Below are 26,415 nucleotides of genomic sequence, written 5' to 3' on the forward strand. Positions count from 1 at the left end.
CGCTGGTGGATGAGGATTTGTCAGGGTCTGAGGTGATGGTGGCTTTGTCAGGGTCTGAGGGGATGGTGGATGGGGATTTGTCAGGGTCTGAGAGGCTGCGCTGGTGGATGGGGATTTGTCAGGTTCTGAGGTGATGGTGGCTTTGTCAGGGTCTGAGGGGATGGTGGATGGGGATTTGTCAGGGTCTGAGAGGCTGCGCTGGTGGATGCGGATTTGTCAGGGTCTGAGAGGCTGCGCTGGTGGATGGGGATTTGTCAGGGTCAGAGGGGATTGTGGATTTGTCAGGGTCCGAGGGGATGGTGGATTTGTCAGGGTCTGAGGGGATGGTGGATGGGGATTTGTCAGGGTCTGAGAGGCTGTGCTGCTGGATGAGGATTTGTCAGGGTCTGAGGGGATGGTGGATGGGGATTTGTCAGGGTCTGAGGGGATGGTGGATGGGGATTTGTCAGGGTCTGAGAGGCTGCGCTGGTGGATGGGGATTTGTCAGGGTCTGAGAGGCTGCGCTGGTGGATGGGGATTTGTCAGGGTTTGAGAGGCTGCGCTGGTGGATGGGGATTTGTCAGGGTCTGAGAGGCTGCGCTGGTGGATGAGGATTTGTCAGGGTCTGAGGTGATGGTGGCTTTGTCAGGGTCTGAGGGGATGGTGGATGGGGATTTGTCAGGGTCTGAGAGGCTGCGCTGGTGGATGGGGATTTGTCAGGGTCTGAGAGGCTGCGCTGGTGGATGGGGATTTATCAGGGTCTGAGGTGATGGTGGCTTTGTCAGGGTCTGAGGGGATGGTGGATGGGGATTTGTCAGGGTCTGAGAGGCGGCGCTGGTGGATGCGGATTTGTCAGGGTCTGAGAGGCTGCGCTGGTGGATGGGGATTTGTCAGGGTCTGAGAGGCTGCGCTGGTGGATGGGGATTTGTCAGGGTTTGAGAGGCTGCGCTGGTGGATGGGGATTTGTCAGGGTCTGAGAGGCTGCGCTGGTGGATGAGGATTTGTCAGGGTCTGAGGTGATGGTGGCTTTGTCAGGGTCTGAGGGGATGGGGATTTGTCAGGGTCTGAGAGGCTGCGCTGGTGGATGGGGATTTGTCAGGGTCTGAGAGGCCGCGCTGGTGGATGGGGATTTGTCAGGGTCTGAGGTGGTGGTGGCTTTGTCAGGGTCTGAGGGGATGGTGGATGGGGATTTGTCAGGGTCTGAGAGGCTGCGCTGGTGGTTGGGGATTTGTCAGGGTCTGAGTTGATGGTGGCTTTGTCAGGGTCTGAGGGGATGGTGGATGGGGATTTGTCAGGGTCTGAGAGGCTGTGCTGGTGAATGCGGCTTTGTCAGGGTCTGAGGGGATGGTGGATGGGGATTTGTCAGGGGCTGAGAGGCTGCGCTGGTGGATGGGTATTTGTCAGGGTCTGAGAGGCTGCGCTGGTGGATGGGGATTTGTCAGGGTCTGAGGGGATGGTGGATGGGGATTTGTCAGGGTGTGAGGGGATGGTGGATGGGGATTTGTCAGGGTCTGACGGGATGGTGGATGGGGATTTGTCAGGGTCTGAGGGGATGGTGGATGGGGATTTGTCAGGGTCTGAGAGGCTGCACTGGTGGATGGGGATTTGTCAGGGTCTGAGAGGCTGCGCTGGTGGATGGGGATTTGTCAGGGTCCAAGAGGATGGTGGATGGGGATTTGTAAGGGTTGAGGGGATGGTGGATGGGGATTTGTCAGGATCTGAGAGGCTGCGCTGGTGGATGGGGATTTGTCAGTGTCCGAGAGGATGATGGATGGGGATTTGTCAGGGTCTGCGAGGATGGTGGATGGGGATTTGTCAGGGTCTGAGGGGATGGTGAATGGGGATTTGTCAGGGTCTGAGAGGCTGCGCTGGTGGATGGGGATTTCTCAGGGTCTGAGAGGCTGCGCTGGTGGTTGGGGATTTGTCAGGGTCTGAGAGGATGGTGGATGGGGATTTGTCAGGGTCTGAGGGGATGGTGGATGGGGATTTGTCAGGGTCTGAGAGGCTGCGCTGGTGGATGGGGATTTGTCAGGGACTGAGGGGATGGTGGATGGGGATTTGTCAGGGTCTGAGGGGATGGTGGATGGGGATTTGTCAGGGTCTGAGAGTCTGCGCTGGTGGATGGGGATTTGTCAGGGTCCGAGAGGATGGATGATGGGGATTTGTCAGGGTCTGAGAGGATGATGGATGGGGATTTGCCAGGGTCTGAGGGGATGGTGGCTGGGGATTTGTCAGGGTCTGAGGGGATGGTGGATGGGGATTTGTCAGGGTCTGAGGGGATGGTGGATGGGGATTGTCAGGGTCTGACGGGATGGTGGATGGGGATTTGTCAGGGTCTGACGGGATGTTGGATGGGGATTTGTCAGGGTCTGATGGGATGGTGGATGGGGATTTGTCAGGGTCTGAAGGGATGGTGGATGGGGATTTGTCAGGGTCTGAGGGGATGGTGGATGGGGATTTGTCAGGGACTGAGAGGCTGCGCTGGTGGATGGGGATTTGTCAGGGTCTGAGAGGCTGCGCTGGTGGATGGGGATTTGTCAGGGTCTGACGGGATGGTGGATGGGGATTTGTCAGGGTCTGAGGGGATGGTGGTTGGGGATTGTCAGGGTCTGACGGGATGGTGGATGGGGATTTGTCAGGGTCTGACAGGATGTTGGATGGGGATTTGTCAGGGTCTGATGGGATGGTGGATGGGGATTTGTCAGGGTCTGAAGGGATGGTGGATGGGGATTTGTCAGGGTCTGAGGGGATGGTGGATGGGGATTTGTCAGGGACTGAGAGGCTGCGCTGGTGGATGGGGATTTGTCAGGGTCTGAGAGGCTGCGCTGGTGGATGGGGATTTGTCAGGGTCTGACGGGATGGTGGATGGGGATTTGTCAGGGTCTGAGGGGATGGTGGTTGGGGATTGTCAGGGTCTGACGGGATGGTGGATGGGGATTTGTCAGGGACTGAGAGGCTGCGCTGGTGGATGGGGATTTGTCAGGGTCCGAGAGGATGGATGATGGGGATTTGTCAGGGTCTGAGAGGATGATGGCTGGGGATTTGTCAGGGTCTGAGGGGATGGTGGCTGGGGATTTGTCAGGGTCCGAGAGGATGGATGATGGGGATTTGTCAAGGTCTGAGGGGATGGTGGCTGGGGATTTGTCAGGGTCTGAGGGGATGGTGGATGGGGATTTGTCAGGGTCTGAGGGGATGGTGGATGGGGATTTGTCAGGGTCTGAGAGGATGGTGGATGGGGATTTGTCAGGGTCTGAGGGGATGGTGGATGGGGATTTGTCAGGGTCTGAGGGGATGGTGGATGGGGATTTGTCCGGGTCTGAAGGGATGGTGGATGGGGATTTGTCCGGGTCTGAGGGGATGGTGGATGGGGATTTGTCCGGGTCTGAAGGGATGGTGGATGGGGATTTGTCAGGGACTGAGGGGATGGTGGCTGGGGATTTGTCAGGGACTGAGAGGCTGCACTGGTGGATGGGCCCAGGGTTGACGGTTGCGTCTCGAGCAGAAAATGAAATCAGCTGCGCGCGCCCGGCCAGCTGGGCGGGACCACAGCGGAATGGGGCGAGGCCGTACTGCGCATGGGCGGCTCCGTCCGTGGCTGCGGGCTGATGCTCGTACCCGGGCATTCCGGCGTGTCCGCGCACGCTCGAGCCTCACGTTCTCCGCTGACTACGTGGCCGCGGCTGGATGATCGGGTTCGCAGGGCGAGTGAGGGGGACACGGCGGCGGCAGTGACTGCTCCTGTCCCTGGCCTGGAGGGACAGTCCTCTCGCTGAGGCTTGACCCGAGTGTCGCTGTGGCCTGGGGTGGTGAGTATTACCGCTCCCATCGTACCGAGTTCGCGACTGGGGGCGCCGCGACGCCCACAAACTCATCAACTTTTCCCAAAGTTAACGGCATCTCCACAAACTGTGCCCGAGGCTGCTCACGTTCACCTCGACTCCAATGTGGTTATAACCTCCACTGTGTGTACAAACCCGGAGAGTATATAACGCTGAGATTTGTACTCACACCTCCAGTGTGTATATAGCCCCCCCCCCTCCCCGTGTAAATATCCCAGAGTGTATGTAACCGTCAGGGAGTACGCGAATGGGTATAACCCCCAGAATGTGTACATACTCCATCCAGTGTGTATGTAACCCCCAGAGTTTGTGCATTCACCAGGAGCAAATTACTGGAATCTGTACTGAAAAAAAATGCTGGAAATCACAGCGGGTAAGGCAGCATCCTCTGAGAGAGTACATGCAGAATGACTATAACCCCTAGAGTGTGTGCACAGCTCCAGTGTGTACATAAACCCCAGTATACATATACCAGTGTATGGACACAGCCCCAGATTATGGATTCAAACCCTTAATGTATATACCCCCCCAGACTGTGTATATAACCTCCAGAGTGTGTACATACGCCAGAGTGCACATAGCTTCCAATGTGTAGAAAGCCCTTGAATGTCCATAACCCAGAATGTGTATTTAACTCTGTGTGTACACAGCTCCAGGTTGTGCATGTACCTCCTCCAGAATGTATATGATCCCCAAATTGTAGGCACACCCCAAGAGTGTGTATTCTCACTGGAATGTGGATACAACACCAGATTGTCTGTACATACCTTAGATTTTAGATACAACTCCAGACTGCAGATGCATCTTTGGAGTGTATGGAACCTCCAACATGTTGAATACAACCCCTAGGTGTGCATACATTCCCTCGTGTAAATACCTTTCCAGATTGTTTATACCCCCCCAGAGTTTAGATTGTGCCTACAACCTCTGTGTGTACATATGTAGATTGTTACCTAACCCCCACTGTGTAAAACCTCCCAGGATGTAGATACCTCTCCATTTCTGAATGTGTCTCCATATTTTGTACACCCCTTCAGATTGCGGATACAACCCCAGATTGTGTTAACAACCTTTGACCATCTACATCCCACAGAGAGTATATACCTGGAGATAGTTGTATGTAACCCCTCCCAGATTGTGTATACAACTCCAGATTTTGTACACACCCAAGAATGCATCGACACCAAAGATTACATATACAACCCAAAATGTATACACTGCCCCCAAGTGTATATATCCCAACAATCATAAATACCTGCAGATTATAAGTACCCCTAGGTTCTGCACCCATATATATAAAAGAATCCCAGATAGAGTATGTTCCTCCAGATTGTGTATAAATGTCCAGAGGGTATATGCATCCCCAGCTTGTGCATCTGTACAACCCCAATTGTAGAAATACAATACAGATTGTACATACACCCTCAGAGTTTCTGAGAGCCCCAGACTGTACAAATACAAGGTTATATCTGAAACCCAGATTGCATATCCTCCCCAGATTGTTGATAAGGCCAGCTTGTAATATACACCCGTAGAATCCACCCGTACACCAATATAGTTATATTGGAGGGAACTGAGGGAGTGCAAGTCATCCACAACTGTTGCTGTTGAGTCTAGTCTTTGCTGTTCGAACATGCATTTGGCAACACAGGTGGAGCTTGAATTGACCTTCAGGTGCTGTGTAGAATTCTCATCTGTTTCAAATGTTCATCCCAAGATATATAATCATAGGAACACCAATTTGAATTGCATCTGTAAAAATTACACCATTCAATCTTGCAGAACGTGGTAGCTGCCCTATTTTCTCACTTATTTTGGAACTATTAGTAAATGAGTGCACAGTCAGTGTGAGGGAGGTTTTGCCTGAGTAAGACAAAAGCCAAGTAATGATAGAGTCAAAGCTGGAGGAGAAAGTGAGGTCTGCAGATGCTGGAGATCAAAGTTGAAACTTTATTGCTGGAACAGCACAGCAGGTCAGGCAGCATCCAGGGAACAGGAGATTCGACGTTTCGGGCACAGGCCCTTCTTCAGGAATGAGCAGAGAGTGTTCAGCAGGAGAAGATAAAAGGTAGGGAGGAGGGACTTGGAGGAGGGGAGTTGGAAATGTGATAGGTGGAAAGAGGTCAAGGTGAGGGTGATAGGTCGGAGTAGGGTGGAGGCGGAGAGGTCAAGAAGAAGACTGCAGGTCAGGAAGGCGGTGCCGGGCTGGAAGGATCCGGCTGAGACAAGGTGGGGGGAGGGGGGATGAAGAAACTGGTGAAGTCCAAGTTCATCCCCTGCGGTTGGAGGGTTCCCAGTCGGAAGATAAGACGCTCCTCCTCCGACCGTCGGGTTGTTGTGGTTTGGCGGTGGATGAGTCCAATGACCTGCATATCCTCGGTGGAGTGGGAGGGGGAGTTGAAATGCTGTGCCACAGGTTGGTTGGGTTGGTTCGTCCGGGTGGCCCAGAGGTGCTCCCTGAATCGCTCCGCAAGTAGGCGGCCTGTCTCCCCAATATAGAGGAGGCCACACCGGCTGCAGCGGATGCAGTAGATGATGTGGGTGGAGGTGCAGGTGAATCTGTGGCGGATAATATCGCTATAGAGTCAAAGCTATAGAGATCGACAACACGGAAAAAGGCCCCTTGGTCCATCAAGTAAGTTGTGCCGATCAGAACCAAGCATCTAACTGTGCGAATCCCATTTTACAGCACTTGGCCATAGTCTTGTATGCCTTGGCATTGCAAGTGTTCATTGAAATACTTCTTCAATGTTATAATGGTTTTGGTGTCTATCACTCTTAAAGGCAATGAGTTCCAGATTCCCACTACTCTCTGACCTCTCGATGAAAATGTTTTTCCTCACCCAAAATGGAGTGGCACAGAGTGCAATGGTAAGCACTGCTGCCTCTCAGTACCAGGACCCGGGTTCAATTCCAGCCTTGGGTGAATGTGTGGAGTTTGTACGTTATCCCCATGTCTACCTCGGTTTCTGCCAGGTGCTCAGGTTTCCTCCAAAGATGTGCAATGGATTGGCAATGCTAAATTGCCCCATAGAGTCCGGGGATATGCAGGCTGGGTGACTTAGCTAAATTAAATGCAGGGTTACCGGGATACGTTGGGGGTCTGGATAGGATACTGTTTGGATGGTGAGTGCAGACCTGATGGGCTAAATTTTTTTGCTGCACTGTGATTCCTCTATGATCCTCACATCACATCTAAACTTTCTGTCCTTTTATTTATATCATCTGTCATTAATCTCTCTATCAAGAGGAAAAATCTCTTCCTATCTCTCCTACCTATGTGTCCCATGACTTTATACATCTCAATCATGTCCCCTTCTCCATCTCTCCTCTTCTAAGGAAAACAACTTGTCGGTCCAATTTCTTTTCATAATTGAAAGCCTACATCCCAGGCTACGTCCTTGTAATGCCTCTCTGTACTTTCTCCAGTGCTATCACATCCATCCAGTTATGTGGATTCCAGAACTGACACAGTATTCTAGCTCTGGCCTAACTGATATTTTATGTAGTTCCAGAATCGCCACCTTTCTATTAAACTCAGTGCTTCAACTAATAAAGGCAAGTATACACCTTCTTAACTACTTGATCCATCTGTCCTTAAGGGACCAATGTGTAAGCACACCAAAGTCCCTCTGATCTTCAGTGCTTCCCAGGGTCCTACAGCTCATCATGTATTCACTTGCTTTATTCATCCTCCCCAAGTGCATCACCTCACACTTCTCTGGATTGAATCCCATTCGCCGTTGTTCAGCCCATCTGACCAGCTCAGCCATACCTTCCTGTAATCTAAGGCTATCCTCCTCACTAATTACCATCCTGTCATTTTTTGTATCATCTGTGAACTTACTGATTTAAATTTGAATGTAGGAGGTATCGATCATTTAGATCATAGTGTGAAAGCAGGCCATTCAGCCCATCGGGTCCACACCGACCCTCCAAAGAACATCTCCACAACCCACCACCCCAACCTATATCTTTAACCCTGCATAACCCATGGCTAACCCATCTCACCTACACATCCCTGGATATTATGAGCAATTTAGCATGGCAAATTCAGCTTATCTGCACATTTTTGGACTATGGGAGGAAACCGGAGCATCTAGAGGAAACCCACGCAGATGTGGGAGAATGTGCAAACTCCACACAGACAGTTGTCTGAGGGTAGAATCAAACCCAGGTCTCTGGGAGACAGCAGTACTAATCACTGAGCCACTATGCTACCCCACCAACTGCAAGAGCCACAACGCTGATCCCTGTGGGACCTCACTGAACACATACTTCCAGTTGGTAAAACACCCCTTACCAATAACCCTCAGCTTCCTGCCACTCAGCAAATTTTCTTGGATCCCATAGGCTCTCTCCTTTCTTGTCAGTTTCCCATGTGGGACTTTATCAAAAGTGTTGTTGATATCAAAGATATGTTTGCCATGGGCCAAAACGTGTGGTGCTGAAAAAGCACAGCCGGTCAGGCAGCATTCGAGGAGCAGGAAACTCGACGTTTCGAGCATAAGCTTTTCATCAGGAATGTGATATTTCCACCTCACTATCATGCCTAATGAAGAGTTTATGCTTGAAATGTTGACAGTCCTGCTCCTCAGATGCTGCCTGACTGGTTGTACTTTTCCAGTGCCACACTTTTTGACTCTGATATCCAGCATCTGCAGTCCCCACTTTGTCCTGTGTACCTGCATGAGCCACAGTGGTGCATGTCTCTTTGTCAGGTACGTGGAACATTCCTTGTTCCACTTCTCCTCTGGTCCTTTTTCACAATTCTTTCTCTGGTATGTTGATGACATCATCAAATGCTGCTTCCCTCTCCCGTCTGGAACAGGAGAAATTTTTCGATTTCCTGCCTTCTCTCATCTTCAGCTGGTCAATCTCTGACTCCTCCCTTTCCTTACTCGACATCTGTTTCCATTTCTGGGGAAAGGCTGGCCACCGATATTCTATTACAAACTCTCTCAGTTGCCTGGATTATACAACCTTATGCCCTGATTTCTATAAAGGCTCCACTCCATTCTTCCAGTTTTTCTGCCTCCGTTGCGTCTGTTCTAATAATGCTGTCTTCTGAAGGGGGGCCTCAGAAATATCTACCTTGTTCCTCAGTCGAGGATTCCTGCCACTGAACAGGTCCCTCAACTGTGTCCAATACATTTCCTGCACATCTGCCCTCACCCCTTCCCTTTCCCTCCCATAACACCAAGAGAGTGCGTTGGTCCTCGCTTTTCACCTGACCAGGATCTGCATCCAAAGGATCATAATCTGCCATTTCTATCACCTCCAGCAGGATGCCACACCAGATGCACATTCCCCTCCCTTGTCAGCATTGGTAAGGACTATTCCCTCTGGGGTACCCTTGGCCCCTCCTCCTCCACCCCCAAGGCTTTCCAATGGCAACTGCAGAAGGTGTAACGCCTGCCTGTTAATTTCCTCTCTCACTATCCAAAGCTCCAGATACACTATCCAGGTTAAGTAGTAATTTACCTGTACATCACTCAATCTAGTCTACTGTAGTTGTTGCTCACCTTGTGGACTCCTCTGCACTGGGGATATGAAACGCAGACTGGGTGGCCGCATTGCGGTACATCTGTATCCTGTCTGCAGAATGACCCCGAGCTTCCAGTTACCTGCCACTTCAACACACCACCATGTTCCCAGGCCAGCATTTCTGTCTTGCTGCAGTTCTCCAGTGAGGCTCAACACAAGCTGGAAGAACAACTTCCACTTGGGGACTCTGCAGGCTTCAGGAGTTCAATATTGAGTTCAATAATTTTAGCTTCACAACACCTTCTTCTGAGTCTTTTACTCACCCCAGGCTCTGTTATCACATGGCTGCTTTTAGCACAGCCAACCCATTTTCACCTATTTATGCTCCCCATTGGCAGCTCTTCCTTCTCCCTGGCTTAACATCAGCCATCACATAGTTTGCCTAACTGTCTTGCTCTTTGGGGTCCATGTCCACTTATTGCTTAATCCTTTACCTCCAGCTCCCTCTCCTGCCCCTTCTGCATAAATGCCACTATTTCTCTAATAGTGAGTAAGGTCAGGGCATTTATTTAAAGTTTATAATGTGATTTGTCTCTGGTTGATTTTTAATATTAAGGATTGTTATTAAGTTATCCTGGAGCAGTGTTTTTGAGCACTAAGACTGTGCTAATACAACCCACTTGGCTTAAATTGCAGTATTTGGTTTTCAGTAATTTCTGGTGTGTAGATTGTTAAAGGGTAGAAGTAGTTTTTAGTAGGGTGATGTGCTCTTCCTGTCAGATGTGGAAGATCAAGAAGAATATGAATATTCCTGGAGACTTTGTCTGCAGGAAGTGTGTTTGGTTGCAAATCCTAACAGACAGTGTGGATTAGTTGGAGGGGCAGTTAGAGGCAGTGAAGGGTTTACAAGAGCAAGGGGATGTGATGAATGGCAATTTCAGGGTGATGGAGACACCACAGATACAGTTAGGTAGATGGTTGATCACTAGGAATGGTAGGAGAGGTAGCCAGGTAGTGCAGGATACTCCTGTGGTTTTACCCATCTCAAGCAGGTATGCTGTTTTGGATACTGTAGCGGAGGTGGCCTCTTGGGAGTATAGGGTGGACAGCCAGGTTTCTGGTACTGCTAGAATGAGGTGTATGTCAGGTTCCAAGCAATTGATTGTAGTAGAGTACTTGTTAGTCTGGGGCATAGATGGGCATTTTTGCAGTTGTCAGCAAGACAGGAAGATGGTGTTTTGCTTCCCTGGTGCCAAGGCAAAGGATGTCTTGGAGGGGGTAGCAGAATATTCTGAAAGGGGAGTATGGTCATTGGTCATGTTGGTACCATTGACATAGGTAAGGAAAGGATTGGGGTTTTGCAGGTAGAATATAGGAAACCAGGTAGGCCATTTAAATAATAGGGCCTCAAGGGTAGTAATATTTGGACTGCCATGTGCTAGCGAGAGTAGGAATAGGAGGATAGAGCAGACAGATGTGTGGCTGAGGAGCTGGTGTGGGAAGCAATCATTCACATTTTTGGACCATTGGGATCTCTTCAGGGGTAGAAATGACCTGTATAAGAGATATAGGTTCCACTTAAATTGGAAGGGACCAACATCCTTGTGGGCACATTTGCTAATGTCACTCGGGAGGCTTTAAACTAGTAAGGAATGGAAACCAAAGCGATATTGAGAAAAGGCTGAGGCTGTTACTGTAGATAAGGAGAGCAAGTTGAATAGTAAAGGCAGACAAGGCTTGATAGAGAACGAGTTAAGACTGATAAATTAAACTGCATTTACTTCAATGCAAGAAGCCTGACGGGTTAGGTAGATGAACTTAGGGTGTGGTTGGGAACATGTGCCTAGGATATCATACCTATCACAGAAACAAGGCCCCAGGAATGGGCAGGACTGGCAGCTTAATATTCCACGGTACAGATGTTACAAGAAATGTAGAAAGGAAGGCAAGAGAGGAGGGGAGTGGCATTTTTGGTTCGTGAGAACATCATGGCTGTACTTAGGATATTCCTGGGAGACTGTCCAGTGAAGCTATATGGGTGGAAAAGGGATGATGACCTTGTTAGCATTGTCTTACAGCAGCAGCAAGACCCCCAACCCCCATCCAGTTAGTGTGAAGATAGGTGTAGGAAATACTGGATGCCCAGAGAAATTGAGGCTCTGGTCAAGAAAAAGAACAAGGCATATTATCAAGTACAAACAGCCGGGATTGAATGAATCCCGAGAAAAGGATAAGGGTAGTAGGAGTATACTTAAGAGGGAAGTCAGGAGGGCAAAAAGAGGTCATAAATCTCTTTGGACTCTCCTTGATTCTATAAATATATTAGAGGTAAAAGAGTAAATAGAGACAAAATAGGGCCTATTTACATGTCAACAAGGTTATCGATGTGTGGAATCATGGGAGATAGCTGACATACTAAATGGGTATTTCACATCAGTATTTACTGCAGAGAAGGACATGGATGCTAGGGTACTTGGGGAAATAAATAGCGATATCTTGAAAAGTGTCCATATATTGCCGAACTGGAGGTGCTGGAGGTCTTAAAATGCTAAAGGTAGTTAAATCCCTGGGACCTGAACAGGTGTTTCAAGGAACTTTGTGGGAAGCTAGGGAAGAAATTGCTAGACCCCTTGCTGAGATGTTTGTATCATCGATAGCCATGGGTGAGGTGCCATGACTGGGAGTTGGCTAATGTGGTGCCATTAGTTATGAAAGGCTGTAAGGAAAAGCCAGGAAAGTATAGATTGGTGAGTCAGTGTTAATGTTGGAGGTGATTCTGAGGGACAGGATTTCTGTGCATTTGGAAAGGCAAGGACTGATTAGGGATAGTCAGCATGGCTTTGGAAAATCACACCTCATTAACTTTGAGTTTTTTGAAGAGATAATAAAGAAGATTGATGAAGGCAGAGCAGTAGACGTTGTCTATATGGACTTCAGTAAAGCATTTGACAAGGTTCTGCATGGTAGACTGGTTAGTAACGTTGAGTTACATGGGATCCAGGGGAACTAGCCAAATGGATACAAATTTGGCCTGAAGATAGGAGACAGAGGATGGAGGAATGTTTTTTGGACTGCAGACCTGTGACCAGTGCTGCTTCCACGCTTTTTGCCATTCATATCAATGATTTGGATGTGAATATTGGAGATATGGTTCATAAGTTTGCAGATTGGTGGTGTAGTGTACAGTGAAGAAGTTTATCTCAGAGTACAACGGGACCCTGATCAGATGGGTCAATGCAGTAAGGAATCTCAGGTGAAATTTAATTTAGATAAATGTGAGGTCCAGTTGTTGAATTTTGGTATGGCAAACCAGGGCAGCACTTATACAGTGATTGGTCAGTCCTTGGGAAATGTTGTTGAACAAAGAGACCTAGGGGTGCAGGTGCATAATGCCCTGAAAATCAGGAGACAGGGTGGTTGAGAAGCTATTTGGCATGCTTGCCTTCGATGGTCATAACATTGTGTATAGAAGTTGTGATGTCATGTTGCAGTGGTACAGGACATTGGTGAGGCCACTTCTGAAATACTGCATACAAATCTGGTCACCCTTCTATTGGAAGGATCTTGTTAAACTTGAGAGGGTGCAGGAAAGATTTACAAGGATGTGGCTTTGACTGGAGGATTTGAACTACAGGGAGAAGCTGAATAAGGTTGGGGCTTTTTTCCTTGGAGCGTCGGAGACTGAGGGGTGACCTCAGAGATTTATAAAATCATGAGCGTGGATAGGGTGATTAATCAAGGTCTTTTTCCTCAGATGGGGAAGTCCAAAACTAGAGGGCATAGGTTTAAGGTGAGAGGGGAAAAGATTTAAAAGGAGCCTGAGGGGCAATTTTTCATGCAAAGGGTGATGCATGTATGGAACGAATCACAGCAGAAGTGGTGGAGGTGGGTACAACTACAACATTACAAAGCATCTGGATGGGTATATGAATAAGAAGGGTTTAGAGAGATATGAGCCATATGCTGGCAAATGGGACTAGGTGAGATTGGGATATCCGGTCAACGCAGAAGAATTGGATCGAAGAGTCTGTTTTATATTTTATGACTCTATGACTATTACCTGTCTGCCGTCAGTTCTGAAGAAGCATCACTGGACCCAAAATGTTCACTCTTTCTCTCCATGGATGCAGACAGAGTCTGCTGAGTTTCTCCAGCAATTTACATGTTTTAGATTTGCAGCATCTGCAATTCTTTGTTTTAATTTAAAAGATAAAACAGTAATTGGTATTATGAGTAACTGTACCTCTTATTTCATAAGTCTTGTAAAGTTTACAAATTGCTTAAAACCCTTTTTGGGGGGTGTAAGCTTCTACTAATTCATATTTGATATAATTAACATGGGGATGACAGATCAGGTGATGTGCTGCACTTGAAGAATAATGAGAGCTTCTGGATGCCTACCTGATCCAGGGCAAATACATCTGCAGTCAGTGCTTGTGATTGCAGGAACATCAGCAAATGCCTGAAATACAGACACTGCAGTACATCGAGGAGGTGGAAAGTTACCTAGACTCTTTGTTCTGGAGGCAGTCACAGCCCTTTATGGTATGGTCTTCTGATTTTCTCAGTGGTCAGGGACAGGACAGTATGACTGTAAGTGAACAAGTGAGGAGACAAAAGGACAGAAGCCACAGCCTTAGCAACTGTACAACAGGTTTGAGGTTTTCCCAGCTTCTTTGAATGAGAATTATGGCTGTAGGGTGGATGAGCGAACTGACCATCGCATAGGAAGCCATTCCAGATGTGGGAACGAAGAAGGAATGTGGTGGTAATGGCGGACAGTATAATGAAAGGGATTGATGCCATTCTTTGCAGCAAATGGCAAAAGTCCAGATGGCTCTGTCCAGCCAGTGCCAGATTTTGAGGTATCTGTAATTGGAAGACGCAGTAGCCATGGTGTACTTTGGTACCCTGACGTAGATACAATTCATTTCTTTGTCTTTAAAAGCTTCAAAATATCCAATTAAAAAAAGATAACCCTAAACTGTATTGACCTATGAGTCATTGCTGCTATGTGAAAAGAGTTGACTGACTCCACGCACCAGAGTTGTCTGGTCCTAGCCGACACAGAAATTGTCTGTGTAGTGTCTCGAGTATCAGCCCTTTGAACACAGTAGAATCAAAGAAAGAGCAGTGCACATCCCCTGTATATGGTATTAGCTGCTGTATGCTGTTATGCTTTTAAAAATCCAAATCTGTTAAGGAGTGGATATGTAGTGACGAATGGTTAGGGCAGTGGACACTGATGAAGCAGTTAAGCCAGTTGACAGGTCAGTTCATTGGGAGGTGTGTCAGTTCAAGGAAGATGTTCAATTCAAACAGGGCATAGTCATGTGCTCAGGGAAGGTAGTTGAATTGGCCATGGAGTGTTGACCCAGATGGGACATAGCCATCTCAATCACTAATATAACTACATCCCTCCCCAGGCTGGGGAGGGATGTAGTTATATTAGTGAGGCAGAGCTGCTTACGCTAGGAGATTGGTCATGTTGGAGGGGTAGGTAGGTTGCTGGGTGTGTTAATTTGGGTAAGGGGGAGTAATTCTGATTATTTGGGAGGGCTATCTGGGTTGTGAAGGGACTGGTCTGGGCAATTGACTTGTGTGGGGGCAGGGGAGAAGTTGGATTGTGAGAATATGTAAATAGACAGTGTAAAGTGGAGCACAAAGTGGGATCAGGTAAGTTGGTTTGGAGGGTATTAGTGGTAGGATTGCTGTTTATTAATCGTGTGCCAAAAGCTATGTCAATGTTCTGAGGTGTTGCTTGCATTAATATGTACCCTTGGGGAATATCAAAGGAGGGCGTTTTTTGGTGAATACTTGCAAATAATTTCAGTGGCAACGTGTCTGAATGAATCATGGAATTGGATTTAATCTGTCAAACAGCTGCAGGACCGGACAGGAATTTTCAGAAATGTAAAAGAATTGTGAGTCAACAGAATGTTCCAAATCACTTTGTCGGAGAAAACAATTTGTGACGGGTTCGTGATGTCTCGGGTCGTGGTTTCAGGATCCTTGAGGGGGAGAGGGAACAGCCCCAAGTTATGATCCACGTGTGCACTAATGACATAGGTAGGAAAAGGGGATGGGGTTTTAAGGCAGAAATTCAGGGAGCAAGGGTGGAAGCTTGGAACTAGAACAAAGAGTTGTCTCTGGTTCATTGCCCGTGCCACATGCTTGTGAGGCAAGGAATAGGGAGAGACAGGAGTTGACCATGTGGCTACAGGGATGGTGCTGGAGGGAGGGTTTCGGATACCTGGATATTTGGGGCTCATTCTGGGGTAGATGGGACCTCTACAAACAGGATGATCTACACCTGAACTCGAGGGGTACCAATATCCTGGAGTGGGGGTGGGGTGGGGGAGTGTTGAATTTTCTAATGCTCTTCAGGAGGGTTTAAACTAATTGAGCAGGGGGATGGCAACATCAATTGTAGTTCCAGTGTCCGGGAGGTTGAGAGTAGTGAGGTCAAAAATATGGTTTCAAGGTGGCAAGCAGGAAGGTGGTTTGAAGTGTGTCTATTTCAATGGCAGGAACATCCAGAATAAGGTGGGTGATCTTGCAGCATGCGTTGGTACCTGGGACTTCGATGTGGCCATTTCGGACACATGGATAGAGCAGGGACAGGAATGGTTGTTTCAGATTCGGGGTTTAGATTTTTCTGTAAGAACAAAGAAGATAATAAAAGAGGGGAAATTGTGCCATTGTTAGTCAAGGACAGTATTACGGTGGCAAAAATGATGTTTGGGGACTCCTCTACTGAGGTAGTATGTGTTGAGGTTAGAAACAGGAAAGCAGAGGTCACCCTGTTGGGAGTTTTCTATAGGGCTCTGAATAGTTCCAGAGATATAAAGGAAAGGATTGCAAAGTTGATTCTGGATAGGAGTGCGAGTGACAGGTGTGGTGTAAAATTCCAAGCAGTGGAATGTGGTGAAACGGTTAAAAATTATGTCCCAATACATGTGTGAATCTAACCGGAATGGAGGTGTTGCTTAGTCCCGTGTGAATCTTCTTATCTGTATGTAACCAGAATGGAATGTGTTTTTTAGCCTTGCTCTGCTGTTCACATGAATGTTTATATCTGGAAAAGAGTATATCAGCTGGAAAAGTCTCCAGTTCGGTGAGTCTGCTCCGGGGTTACGTTTAACTGCCGAGCGTGGGTTGTTGGCAACCGCTCTACGAGAACTGACGGCTCCCAGTTTTGGTAACATGTAGAGTGAGTATAAGCCAGACCCGTTGTGGCGACGCTGCGGGGAATAAAATGCCCATATTCTAGCAGACTCGCCTCTTGGTCGTTTGTTCTGTGTCAGACTACTCTCCTACGAACCTGACCTTGAGAATTTTTTAAAACAACAGGGTAGCTGTCTTTAACTTTCCAAATATTGACGAGGAATATTATAGTTCAAGTACTTTAGATGGGTCAGTTTTTGTCCAATGTGTGCAGGATGGTTTCCTGACACATTATGTAGACAGGCCAACAAAGGATGAGACCACATTGGATTTGGTACTGGGCATTGAACTCAGCCAGGTGTTAGATTTGGAAGTGGATAAGTACTTTGGTGATAGTGATGTTTGTTTACTTTGTTATGTTTACTTTAGTGATGGAAAGTGACAGGTATATATCGCAGGGCAAGAGTTATACTGGGGTAAAAGGCAATGATGCTTGGGATGGGCACAGTTGAAATGTGGAGCTTATCCAAGGAACAGCTACTGCGTGTCCTTGATAAATATGTACCTGTCAGGCAGGGATGAAGTGATCGAGTGAGCGAGCCATGGTTTACTAAGAAAGTTGAATCTCATGTCAAGAGGAAGAAAGTGGCTTATATTAGGATAAGATGTGAAGGCTCAGTTAGGGCGCTTGAGAGTTACAAGTTAGCCAGGAAAGACTTAGAGAGACCTAAGAAGAGCCAGGAGAGGCATAAATCATTGGCAGATAGGATCAAGGAAAACCCTAAAGTTTTCATAGGTATATCAGGAATAAAAGAATGACTGGAGTAGGATTAGGGCCAATCAAGGGCACTAATGGGACGTTGTGCGTAGAGTCCGAGGAGATCGGAGAAATGCTAAATAAATATTTTTCATTGGTATTCACACTGAAAAAAGACAATGTTATTGAGGAGAATACTGAGATACAGTCTCTAGACCAAACAGGATTGAGGTTCATAGGAGGAGGTATTAACAATTCTGGAAAGTGTGAAAATAGATGTCTCCTGGGCCAGATGGGATTTATCCTAGGATTCTCCAGGAAAGCCAGAGAGGAGATTGTAGAGCCATTGGCTTTGATCTTTGTCATCATTGTCTACAGGAATAGTTCCAGAAAAGTGTGAGGTGATTCACTTTGGAAGGAGCAACAGGAATGCAGAGTACTGGGCTTCTGGTAAGATTCTTGATGGTGTAGATGAGCAGAGAGATCTGTGTCCATGTACATAGATCCCTGAAAGTTGCCACCCAGGTTGATAGGGTTGTTAAGAAGGCAGACGGTGTGTTAACTTTTATTGGTAGAGGGATTGAGTTTCAGAGCCAAGAGGTCATATTGCAGCTGTATGAAACTCTGGTATGGCCGCACTTGGAGTATTGCGTACAGTTCTGGTCACCACATTATAGAAAGGATGTGGAAGTTTTGGAAAGGTTAAGAGATGATTTACTAGGATGTTGCCTGGTATGGAGGGAAGGTCTTATGAGGAAAGGCTGAGGGACTTGAGGATTTTTCATTAGAGAGAAGAAGGTTGAGAAGTGACTTAAATGAGACATCTAAGATAATCAGAGGGTTAGATAGGTTGGACAGTGAATTTTTTTTCTCAGACCATGATGGCTAGTGTGAGACCAATATAGCTCTAAATTGAGGGGTGATAGATATAGGACAGATGTCAGAGGTAGTTTCTTTAGTAGGGGCACTGCCTGCAACAGTAGTAGATTTGTCAACTTTAAGGGCATTTAAATGGTTGTTGGATAAACATATAGATGAAAATGGAATAGTGTAGGATAGATAGGCTTTAGATTGGTTCCACAGGCTGGCGCAACATCAAGGGCCGAAGGGCCTGTACTGCACTGTAATGTTCTATGTAACATGCCCATGTTTTGGAGTTTGAATGGCTTCATGTGAAGTGAGTCTGCTTGTGGTTTTGGGCTTAAAATAATCTGTTTATCTTTATCCTTGTGCAAAATGGCAGTTGTTAGAGCCAATGGAGCAAAACCTCTATTTGGAATTGTCTCATCAAAAAAAATCTCCTTTTTTTTTGTATTTGACAGTTGATTGCACTTAGAATGCAAGAGCATGGTGTTGGGAAAGATTTTGTGTGATGCTGCCTTCCAGCAATAATATCTTGTGAAGAAGTCACAAGTGGGGAGGTCACTTCTGAAAATGTTGACTGGGTTGCTGGTCTAAACTCCAGTATTTCTGAATACAACCAAGCATATTTGTTACATTCCTCAACTGATGATCTGATGACACTAGTTCAAATTCCAGCAAAACAAGTTGGAGCATATAAATTCTTGAATAAAAAAGTAGAAAAGGTCATCAGTGATGACAATTTAAACCGTCAGATTGCTATAAAGTCTAGCTGTAGTTTTATGGTCCAGCTGCTTGAGTTCTTTTGGATTTTAGGAATTGAATCTTCAACTTGAAGTACCAAATGGATGATCTATCTCAACCACCTCTTGTGGTCCTCAGAAATTTCAATCTTCTGCTAATTTGACACTCTCCATGCGGTATCTTAAAACACTGGATGTTTCAAAGGCTGTGGCACCGATATCAATAGCACTAAAGACTGTGCTTCATAACCAGGCATATCCCAAATCAAACAGTTTCAGTACATCTACAACAAAGGAAGCTGGAGAAACTTAGCGGACCTGGCAGCATCTCTGGAGAGAAAACTTGAGTTAATGTGTCAACTCTGTTGACCCTTCAGAACCGATAGCACCTAGTGGCTGTGGGAAGTCAGTTATCTCAGTTCCAGGACATCTCTGCAGGAGTTCCTCAGGGAGCTTCTCCCTGTCATAAGTTCAGAAGAGGGAATGTTCACTGATGATTGCACAATATTTAGCAACATTTGTGACTCCTGAGATACAGAAGAGATGAATGTAGGTTTGCTCGCTGAGCTGGAAGGTTCATTTTCAGGAATTTCGTCACCATACTAGGTAACATCTTCAGTGTGCCTCCGAATGAATACAGAAGAGATCTATGTTCAAATGCAACAAGACCTGGACAATATCCAGGCTTGGGCTGATAAAAGGCAAATAACATTTGTGTCACATAAATACCAGGTAATGACTATCTCCAGTGAGACAATCTAACCATCATGACTTGACATTCAGTAGCATTACCATCGCTGAATCCCCACTATCAGCATCCTGGGGATTACCACTGAGCAGAAACGTAACTCACCATATAAAACAGTGGCTAACAACAGCACGTCAGAGGCTAGGAATATTTCGGTGATTAACTCACCACCTGACTCCTTAAAGCATGTCCACTATCTGCAAAGCACAAGTCAAGAGTGTGTTGGAATACTCCCCACTTGCCTGATGGATGCAGCTCCAACAACACTCAAGAAGTGTGACACCACTCAAGATAAAGCAGACCACTTGTTTGGCATCACATCCACAAACGTCCACTCCCAACTCCACTGATGCTCATTAGCAGCACTGTACTATCTACAAGATGCATTCAGAAATTTGCCAAACTTTCTTAGACAGTACCTTCCAAACGCTTAATCACTTGTATCTAGAAAAAAAAGGGCAGCAGTACATTAGAACACCACCCCCTACATGTTCCCTCCATGGCACTCACCCTCCTGACTTAGAAATATATCGCCATTCCTTCAATGTCGCTGCAATGAAATCCTAGAATTTCTTCCATAAGGGCATTGTGCATCTATGTACAACACATGGATTGCAGCTCCTCAAGGAAGCAGTTCGCTAACACCTTCTCAAGGGTAACTTGGGACAGGCAATACTACTATTGATGTCCATGTGCCACAGTGAATAAAAAACAGTAAGTTTATAGATAATACAGAAATTGGTGGGTAATGTGGATAAGCGCTTGGACAAGACAAACAAGGCAAAGAAATACATGATGAACAGTAAGTCCTTGTGAAGCACTGAGGGACCTTGGGGTGCACATGCACTTGTTCCTTAAGGTAGCGGCATAGGTAGATAAAGTGGTGGAGAAAGTATATGAAATACTTGCCAAGGCATAGAGTTTAAGAGCAGAGAAGTTATGCTGGAACTAAACAAAACACTGGCTGGAATATTATGTGCAGTTCTGGAATTTATAGGAGAGATTGGATTGCACTGGATAGAGTGCAGAGGAGATTTACCAGGATGCTGCCTGAGTTTTAGTTATGAAGAGAGATTGAAACAACTGCAGTTGTATACCTTTGAGCAGAAGAGACTGAGAAGGGACATGATTGAGATATATGAAATTTTAAGGAATATAGGTAGGAAAGAAGTTTCCCCTTGGTGGAGGGATCAGTGACCAAGGGGTGTAGATTTAATATAAGGGTATGACATTTAGATTATGAGGAAAATAACATACTACACCAGGGCCAGTAGCCTCATTGAGCCGTTCTCTTATTTCAGAAAACGCCAAGTTAAACTAGCTTTCCCCTCTTGAAATCAATACTGACTCTTCCTAATCCACCCACCTTTTCCCGTGTGATTAATTTTATCCTGAATAATTGTTTCTCAAAGCTTCTCCACCACTGAAGACTGGCTGGCGTGTAATTGGGCATATCCTTAAACCTTTTGTGACCAAGGCTGTAATGTTTACAATTTTCCAGTCTTCTGGCACCTCGCTGAGTCTAGGGAAGACTGACAGGTTGTTGTTCTCCTGCAATTGCTGTTCTCACATTCATTAGAATCCTTCAGATGCGTCCCATCCAAATCTGGTGCCTTGTAAACTTAAAATATTCTTCCTTTTCAATTTTGAACTATTCTAGTGACAAGAAGTTTCTCCTGTGTCACATGGCTGAGGTAGAGTAAAAACTAGGTGAAAATAGTTGCAAAATTTTTATTTAACTCCTAGTCATACCTTATCCTAAGGAGCATGATTTATGTGTTTAGAAAGGCAAGGACTGATTAGGAATAGACAACATGGCTTTGTGCATGGGAAATTGTGTCTCCCGAACTTGATTGAGTTTTGATGAAGTAACAAAGAGGATTGATGAGCGCAGAGTGATACACGTGATCTATGTGGATTTAAGTAAGGCATTTGACAACATTCCCCATGGGAAACTGGTTAGCAAGATGAGATTACATGGAATAGAGGGAGGACTGGCTATTTAGATACAGAGGGTGGTGGTGGAGGGTTGCTTTTTAGACTGGAGGCCTGTGACCAGTGGTGTGCCACAAGGATTGGTGCTGGGTCAACCGCTTTACATCATTTTACATAAATGATTCGGATGTCAATGTATGAGGTGGGGTTAATAAGTTTGCAGAAGACACCAAAATTGGAGGTGTAGTGGACAGCGAAGAAGGTTACCTCAGATTACCACGGGATCTTGATTAGATGGGTCAATGGACCAAAGATAGCAGATGGAGTTTAATTTAGATCGATGTGAAGTGCTGCGTTTTGGAAAGATAGATCAGGACTTGTACACTGAATGGGAAGGTCCTGGGGAGTGTTGCTGAGCAAAGACCTTGGAGTGCAGGTTCATAGCTCCTTGTGAGTGGAGCCGCAGGTAGATAGGCATGTGAAGATGATGTTTGGAATGCTTACCTTTATTTGTTGGTGCATTGATTTAGAAGGTCCTATTGCAGCTGTACAGGACATTGGTTAGGCAACTATTGGAATAGTACCTGCTATTCTGGTCTCCCTGCTATAGGAACGATATTGTGAAACTTGAAAGTGTTCAGAAAAGTATTACAAGAATGTTACCTGTGTTGGAAGACTTTGAGCTATATGGAGAGGCTGAATAGAATGGGGCTATTTTTCCTGGAGCTTTGGAGGCTGAGGGGTGACCTTTATAGAGGTTTATAAAATCATGAGGGACATGGATAGGGTAAATTGACAAGATCTTTTCCTTGAGGTGGGGGAGTCCAGAACTAGAGGGCTTAGGCTTAAGGTGAGAGGGGAAAGATTTAAAAGGGACAACCTGTTCACGCAGAGGGTGATACATGTATGGAATGAGCTGCCAGAGGATGTGGTGGAAGATGGCACAATTGCAACATCTAAAAGGCATCTGGATGGGTATATGAATAAGAAGGGCTTAGTGGGATAAGGTCGAGTGCTGGCAAATGGGACTAGATTAATTTAGGATATGTGATTGGCATCGACTAGTTAGAAAGGTCTATTTCCATGCTGCATATCTCTATGACTCTGTGCTGTCTACATATGCAAAAGCACTTTCTGGTGCCTAATCACTCCCACTCCTTTTACCACTGTTTTACTATTTATATGCCGAGAGACAACTTTGGGATACCCCTTGATGTTAAGTGATGGTCTTTTCTCATAATTTCTCTTTGCTTCTCTTATTTGCTTTTCCACCTCCCTTCTGCACTTTTGCTTTTTCTTTTGGCTTACACCTGTATTTTCTGCCTGACACTTGTCTCAAGTACACTTTTTCTTTTGCTTAATCTCTATCTGCTTTGTCATCCAGGGAGCTCTGGACTTGTTTGTCCTGCCTTTCCTATTTGAGCCAAAGTACCTCAACTGTACCTGAATTGTCTCCTGTTTGAATGAAGCCCACTGTTCAGTTACAGCTTTTCCTGTCAACTCTGGTTCCAGTCAATACTGTCTAGCTTTGTTGTTGCTCCAATGAACTCAGCTTTCCATTTTCTAACTTTGCTTTCCATTCTCCACTATCATGCTGAGCCTTCCGATTCAATGGCCACTGTTTCCTAAGTGTTCTCCACTAACATTTGATCCAACTGGCCTGATTTCGAAGAATCAGTTCCAATAGTGCATCCTTGTTGGACTGGAGGCGTACTGTTGTAGGGTGTATTATACTACTACATGACTTTCCTTAACACCATTTTGATTACCATTTTACAGTTAGAAATTAAAACAGAAATATGTGCATCTGCTTTGTTACTGCCTGGAAAAAAAAGGCAAATACTTTAATTTGCCCCCCCCTCTCTCGCCCCCCCCTCTCTCGCCCCCCCCTCTCTCGCCCCCCCCTCTCTCGCCCCCCCCTCTCTCGCCCCCCCCTCTCTCGCCCCCCCCTCTCTCGCCCCCCCCCTCTCTCGCCCCCCCCTCTCTCGCCCCCCCCTCTCTCGCCCCCCCCTCTCTCGCCCCCCCCTCTCTCGCCCCCCCCTCTCTCGCCCCCCCCTCTCTCGCCCCCCCCTCTCTCGCCCCCCCCTCTCTCGCCCCCCCCTCTCTCGCCCCCCCCTCTCTCGCCCCCCCCTCTCTCGCCCCCCCCTCTCTCGCCCCCCCCTCTCTCGCCCCCCCCTCTCTCGCCCCCCCCTCTCTCGCCCCCCCCTCTCTCGCCCCCCCCTCTCTCGCCCCCCCCTCTCTCGCCCCCCCCTCTCTCGCCCCCCCCTCTCTCGCCCCCCCCTCTCTCGCCCCCCCCTCTCTCGCCCCCCCCTCTCTCGCCCCCCCCTCTCTCGCCCCCCCCTCTCTCGCCCCCCCCTCTCTCGCCCCCCCCTCTCTCGCCCCCCCCTCTCTCGCCCCCCCCTCTCTCGCCCCCCCCTCTCTCGCCCCCCCCTCTCTCGCCCCCCCCTCTCTCGCCCCCCCCTCTCTCGCCCCCCCCTCTCTCGCCCCCCCCTCTCTCGCCCCCCCCTCTCTCGCCCCCCCCTCTCTCGCCCCCCCCTCTCTCGCCCCCCCCTCTCTCGCCCCCCCCTCTCTCGCCCCCCCCTCTCTCGCCCCCCCCTCTCTCGCCCCCCCCTCTCTCGCCCCCCCCTCTCTCGCCCCCCCCTCTCTCGCCCCCCCCTCTCTCGCCCCCCCCTCTCTCGCCCCCCCCTCTCTCGCCCCCCCCTCTCTCGCCCCCCCCTCTCTCGCCCCCCCCTCTCTCGCCCCCCCCTCTCTCGCCCCCCCCTCTCTCGCCCCCCCCTCTCTCGCCCCCCCCTCTCTCGCCCCCCCCTCTCTCGCCCCCCCCTCTCTCGCCCCCCCCTCTCTCGCCCCCCCCTCTCTCGCCCCCCCCTCTCTCGCCCCCCCCTCTCTCGCCCCCCCCTCTCTCGCCCCCCCCTCTCTCGCCCCCCCCTCTCTCGCCCCCCCCTCTCTCGCCCCCCCCTCTCTCGCCCCCCCCTCTCTCGCCCCCCCCTCTCTCGCCCCCCCCTCTCTCGCCCCCCCCTCTCTCGCCCCCCCCTCTCTCGCCCCCCCCTCTCTCGCCCCCCCCTCTCTCGCCCCCCCCTCTCTCGCCCCCCCCTCTCTCGCCCCCCCCTCTCTCGCCCCCCCCTCTCTCGCCCCCCCCTCTCTCGCCCCCCCCTCTCTCGCCCCCCCCTCTCTCGCCCCCCCCTCTCTCGCCCCCCCCTCTCTCGCCCCCCCCTCTCTCGCCCCCCCCTCTCTCGCCCCCCCTCTCTCGCCCCCCCCTCTCTCGCCCCCCCTCTCTCGCCCCCCCTCTCTCGCCCCCCCTCTCTCGCCCCCCCTCTCTCGCCCCCCCTCTCTCGCCCCCCCTCTCTCGCCCCCCCCTCTCTCGCCCCCCCCTCTCTCGCCCCCCCCTCTCTCGCCCCCCCCTCTCTCGCCCCCCCCTCTCTCGCCCCCCCCTCTCTCGCCCCCCCCTCTCTCGCCCCCCCCTCTCTCGCCCCCCCCTCTCTCGCCCCCCCCTCTCTCGCCCCCCCCTCTCTCGCCCCCCCCTCTCTCGCCCCCCCCTCTCTCGCCCCCCCCTCTCTCGCCCCCCCCTCTCTCGCCCCCCCCTCTCTCGCCCCCCCCTCTCTCGCCCCCCCCTCTCTCGCCCCCCCCTCTCTCGCCCCCCCCTCTCTCGCCCCCCCCTCTCTCGCCCCCCCCTCTCTCGCCCCCCCCTCTCTCGCCCCCCCCTCTCTCGCCCCCCCCTCTCTCGCCCCCCCCTCTCTCGCCCCCCCCTCTCTCGCCCCCCCCTCTCTCGCCCCCCCCTCTCTCGCCCCCCCCTCTCTCGCCCCCCCCTCTCTCGCCCCCCCCTCTCTCGCCCCCCCCTCTCTCGCCGCCCCCCTCTCTCGCCGCCCCCCTCTCTCGCCGCCCCCCTCTCTCGCCGCCCCCCTCTCTCGCCGCCCCCCTCTCTCGCCGCCCCCCTCTCTCGCCGCCCCCCTCTCTCGCCGCCCCCCTCTCTCGCCGCCCCCCTCTCTCGCCGCCCCCCTCTCTCGCCGCCCCCCTCTCTCGCCGCCCCCCTCTCTCGCCGCCCCCCTCTCTCGCCGCCCCCCTCTCTCGCCGCCCCCCTCTCTCGCCGCCCCCCTCTCTCGCCGCCCCCCTCTCTCGCCGCCCCCCTCTCTCGCCGCCCCCCTCTCTCGCCGCCCCCCTCTCTCGCCGCCCCCCTCTCTCGCCGCCCCCCTCTCTCGCCGCCCCCCTCTCTCGCCGCCCCCCTCTCTCGCCGCCCCCCTCTCTCGCCGCCCCCCTCTCTCGCCGCCCCCCTCTCTCGCCGCCCCCCTCTCTCGCCGCCCCCCTCTCTCGCCGCCCCCCTCTCTCGCCGCCCCCCTCTCTCGCCGCCCCCCTCTCTCGCCGCCCCCCTCTCTCGCCGCCCCCCTCTCTCGCCGCCCCCCTCTCTCGCCGCCCCCCTCTCTCGCCGCCCCCCTCTCTCGCCGCCCCCCTCTCTCGCCGCCCCCCTCTCTCGCCGCCCCCCTCTCTCGCCGCCCCCCTCTCTCGCCGCCCCCCTCTCTCGCCGCCCCCCTCTCTCGCCGCCCCCCTCTCTCGCCGCCCCCCTCTCTCGCCGCCCCCCTCTCTCGCCGCCCCCCTCTCTCGCCGCCCCCCTCTCTCGCCGCCCCCCTCTCTCGCCGCCCCCCTCTCTCGCCGCCCCCCTCTCTCGCCGCCCCCCTCTCTCGCCGCCCCCCTCTCTCGCCGCCCCCCTCTCTCGCCGCCCCCCTCTCTCGCCGCCCCCCTCTCTCGCCGCCCCCCTCTCTCGCCGCCCCCCTCTCTCGCCGCCCCCCTCTCTCGCCGCCCCCCTCTCTCGCCGCCCCCCTCTCTCGCCGCCCCCCTCTCTCGCCGCCCCCCTCTCTCGCCGCCCCCCTCTCTCGCCGCCCCCCTCTCTCGCCGCCCCCCTCTCTCGCC

General features: G+C 50.1%; 1 protein-coding gene across 2 annotated transcripts in view; it reads left to right on the forward strand.

Moving 5' to 3' along the window:
- The first annotated feature begins 3,630 nt into the window (after positions 1-3,630).
- Positions 3,631-26,415, forward strand: part of slc39a13 (solute carrier family 39 member 13) — a 63,110-nt gene continuing 40,325 nt past the window's right edge. For both annotated transcript variants that reach the window (XM_087996819.1, XM_087996820.1), the window contains exon 1: positions 3,631-3,785. The gene's annotated coding sequence lies outside the window, so the exon portion shown is untranslated. The remainder of the gene's footprint in view (positions 3,786-26,415) is intronic.

This window comes from Chiloscyllium plagiosum, unplaced genomic scaffold, assembly GCF_037043375.1.
Source record: "Chiloscyllium plagiosum isolate Xiang-an unplaced genomic scaffold, Cpla_swu_hap1 HiC_scaffold_18, whole genome shotgun sequence".
Classification (NCBI taxonomy): Eukaryota; Metazoa; Chordata; class Chondrichthyes; order Orectolobiformes; family Hemiscylliidae; genus Chiloscyllium; species Chiloscyllium plagiosum.